Source organism: Nannospalax galili, unplaced genomic scaffold, assembly GCF_000622305.1.
Source record: "Nannospalax galili isolate Female #2095 unplaced genomic scaffold, S.galili_v1.0 scaffold171, whole genome shotgun sequence".
Taxonomy (NCBI): domain Eukaryota; kingdom Metazoa; phylum Chordata; class Mammalia; order Rodentia; family Spalacidae; genus Nannospalax; species Nannospalax galili.
In genome coordinates, this window is record NW_008329362.1 from 2,414,909 (window position 1) to 2,419,264 (window position 4,356).

Genomic DNA, 4,356 nt, shown 5'->3' on the forward strand with positions numbered 1-4,356 from the left:
AACTCATAGAGATCCATCTGCCTCTGCCTCCCAAGTGCTGGGACTAAAGGCATGCACCACCATACCCGGCAGAATACTAATTTCTTAAATATTAAAATGAGACATCACAGAGAGCAGTGCAACAAGCACGAGGGTTCAAAGGTCAGGCCCAAGAGGAGGCAGTGAGACTCTAGCCATGTCCCCTGTTATTGCTTGAAACTTGGAAAATAAACATGGAATAGGCAGGGCAATAAATGTACCTACAATGTACAATGTAGGGAGCTGCTGCCAGCATTTGCAGACTGCCAGTAGGTGACCTAGGAACAGCCTCCTTCAAGGGGGTGTGGCTCAGTTGGTACAGCAGTTCCCTATCATGCAGGAAGTCCTGGGTTTGATTTTTGTATTTTTTTGAGACAGGGACTCCCTGTAGCCCCAGCTGGCCTGAAGCTCACTATGTGGACCAGGCCGGCTTCGATCTCACAGAAATCTGCTGGGCTCTGCTTCCCGAGTGCTGGGATTAAAAACTTGTGCCATCATGCCTGGCTTTGGTCTTTGATTTCTTATCCCTACTTTTCCACCCTTAAACTTCATTGAATATATTTTTTAATTATTTATTTAATAACCACATAATTAGAAGAAGCATTTCACTACAACAGTGTTGACATGTTCAGTAACAATTTCCAAAGCTAAGATGCCTCTCTTTAAAATTGGCTATAATTTTTAGGTTTCCAGTAGAAATAATACTGTTATAAAATATTGTACTCAGTATAAGCCATATAAAACATAACATTAAGTGAGGTTTTAACCTTCAAAAAAGATCTTCATTTAATTCTTAAAATACATAGTTTCATACAGAAAAAATCATTTTTAATGCTAATGATACTAAGATGTTTGCACATGCATGTCTGATTATATATCTGATTATTACTAGTCACAGTCAGTTACTTTCTGAGCTCCTTGGCATCTGAGCATAGATAAAAAGTCATCAGGTAGATTTCAATAGTAATGTTTTTCACATGTACTAATTATGAAGGAGCAAATTTATAGGCTTTTAAGAATTATTTTTTTTAATTTTTTAAAAAATTAAATAACCACATGATTAGAAGAAGCATTTCATTACAGCTTTAACATATTCAGTAACACTTTCCAGAGCAAGGATACATCTCTTTCAAAAGTGGCTGTAAATTTTTACGTTCACAGTTGAATTTATAGTTATAATATATTGAACTCAGTATAAACCCTGTAAGACATAAAATTGAATGAGTTCTTACCCTTTAAAGAAGATCTCCATTGCATTTTAAAATATGCTGTTTCCTACATTTTTAATGACTCATTGTTTTTGCTACTAACACTGAGATGTTGGTGCAAGCGTCTCTAATCTGTATGTATCTGATTATTACTAGTCATAATTGGTTGCATTTGGATCCTTGGTTCCTGTGTATGTCTATAAAATCATCGAGTAGATTTCAATGGTAATGTTTATCACGTCTACTAATTAACATGATGTAAATATTTATGCTTCCTCCTCAAATTTTTTTTTGTGTGTGTATAACACACAGAACATCCGAAACCATCTTATTCAACTATACACCCACTTCCCAAATGGCAGCCCTCCCATGGCCTCCCTCCCCCCGCTAGAGCCCTTATACTCTGTTATCCCTGCTACTGTCCACTGTGTTGTTGGCAAGCCCAGCCGTTCCCCACTACTTGTCTATAGTTTTCTTTTTTGGTTGTATCTTTACCTGGCTTTGGTATTATATTGATGCAGGCTTCATAGAAGGAATTTGGAAGTTCTCCCTCCATTTCTATCTTTTTGAATAAATTAAGTAGTATCAATTATCAATATTCCTTTAGATAAGATTGGGGTCTGATGTTCATTTTCACAGTTCTATGCTGGGTTACTGTCTGGGAGTCCCTTTGGCCACCTTGGCCAACAACTCAAAAGAAGGTATCACCTGTCTGGCATTGTTGCTTGTTATGTAGCCTTTAGCTGTGCATATGGACTCTTAAGAAATTATATTGGCCCCTTTAATATTTGGTTATACTTTCCTTTTGGGTGTTTAAGGCCATACAGTTGGCCCAGATAAACCAATTAATTTTTACTCTTAAGGTCATTTGAGGATCTGTTTCCTCAGGGGTCACAGGGGCTTGGGAGTAGCCCCTGGCACCTTCCTTTTACCAGTTCCGCCTATGTGAAGATAAGTCAAAGGTCCTGGTCGACCATAGCTGGCTTTGCTTGGAAGCATGTAGGAAATGTTTCCTCTGTGTTGACCCTCCTCTTTGTAGACTGGACACTGGTTCAAGTCCATCTCATGGGGTCTCCTCGGCCTCCTTGATCAAGAGGACAGGTCACCCACCACAATTACAGGACATTTTGAGAGATGCTTATAGTCCCCTGGAACTAGTCGACCTAGGAAGGCAATGGGCAAAAACTGTTCTTTATGTCCCTCTGACCAAATTAGTATAGGCCTCAAAGTATGTCTGTTAAACATCCAAGAAGGTTAGTTCCACCAGTCTGGTACTTTTAATAACTGTGTGTCATGTAGATAAATCTTGGACAAAGACCAATTGTTCTCAGATAAACCTTACCTAGACATATATTTCTTGATCTGGTATGCATAACTTGTTAGTGGGTTATTGGAGTAATATGGTTCTCTCTGGTTTTTAAAACTGGCTAGGCATTATTTATCTCTCATTGTCTCACCCCTCTATCACAGTTTCCCCAATTAAGGTGCCCCCATTTTCCCCCTTTCTCCCTTAATAATACCCTTCTCCAATGGTCCTACCTCTCTTGACCTCCTTTATGCCCTAAGTTGCTTGTATACCCTTCCCTCCCCCCTCCCTTGAACTAACCCAATTTTTATCCATATCTCCCTTATTAAGGCCTGTTTCCTACTGTTCTTCTCTTTCAGGTTCCTTCTTTTCCTTTACCTCCCTGGTTCTTTTCCATTATCCTGGTTCCTGTAGTTATGTCTGGATACATACTCACTAATCAGGATTTGGTTCTAGGATTCACATATGAGGGAGAACATATGTCGATTTTTTTTTCTGAGTCTGTGTTACTTCACTTAGTATAACAGTTTCTAGTTCCATCCATTTACCTGCAAATTTCATGATTTCATCTTTCTTTACTGCTGAGTAAAACTCCATCGTATAAATAAGCCACATTTTCATTATGCACTCATCAATTGAGGGACACCTAGGTTGCTTCCATCTCTTAGCTATTGTGAAAAGAGCAGCAACAAACATGGATGTACAAGTGTCTCTGCAATAGGATGAGTTCTTTGGGTATATGCCAAGGAGTGGTATAACTGGGTCAAATGGTAGGTTCATTTGTGGTTTTTTAAGAGTTCTCCACACTGCTTTCCATAGGGGTTGAACCAATTTGCAGCCCCACCAGCAGTGGATGAGTGTTCCCCTTTCCCCACATCCTCTCCAGCATTTGGTATCATTTGTTCTCTTGATCTTAGCCAGTCTGACTGGGGTAGGATGAAATCTTAAAGTGGTTTTAATTTGCATTTCTCTACTTACTGATGTTGAACATCTTTTAAGATGCTTTATAAACATCTTTACTTCTTCTTTAGAGAGTCTCTGTTCAGCTCCTTAGCCCATCTTTTAATTGGGTTACTTCTTGTCTTGATTCTCTGTTTTTTGAGTTCGTTATATATTCTGGATATTACACCTCTGTCAGATGTGTTGCTGGTGAAGATTTTCTCCCATTCTGTGCTTTTTCTGTTCACCTCCCTTGTTGCCTCCTTTGATGTACAGAAGCTTTTCAGTTTAATGAGGTCCCATTTGTTGATTCTTGACCTTGTTTCCTAAGCAACTGATGTCTGATTTAGAAAGTTCTTTCCTACATCTGTATCTTGTATGTTTTTGCCAATGTTTTCTTCTAACAGTTTCAGAGTTTCAGGCTTCACATTGAGGTCTTTGATCCATTTGGAATTGACTTTTGTGCAAGGTGAAAGATGGGGGTTTAGTTTCATTCTTCTACAGGTGGAGATCCAGTTTTACCAGCACCATTTGCTGAACATGCTGTCTTTCCTCCAGTGAATGTTCTTGGCCCCTTTGTCAAATATCAGCTGACTGAAATTGCATTTACTCATATTTGGTCTTCAGTTTTGTTCCATTGATCTATGAGTCTATTTTTATGCCAGTATCATGTTGTTTTTGTGACTATAGCTCTGTAAAACACCTTAAAATCTGGTATAGTAATCCCCCCAGCATTGCTCTTAGTGTTCAGGGTTGCTTTGGCTATCTGAGGTCTTTTGTGCTTCCATATGAATCTTAGGATGTTTTTTTCCAATTCTGTGAAAAATGTCATGGGGATTTTGATTGGCATTGCATTGAATCTATAAATGGCTTTTGGTAGGATGG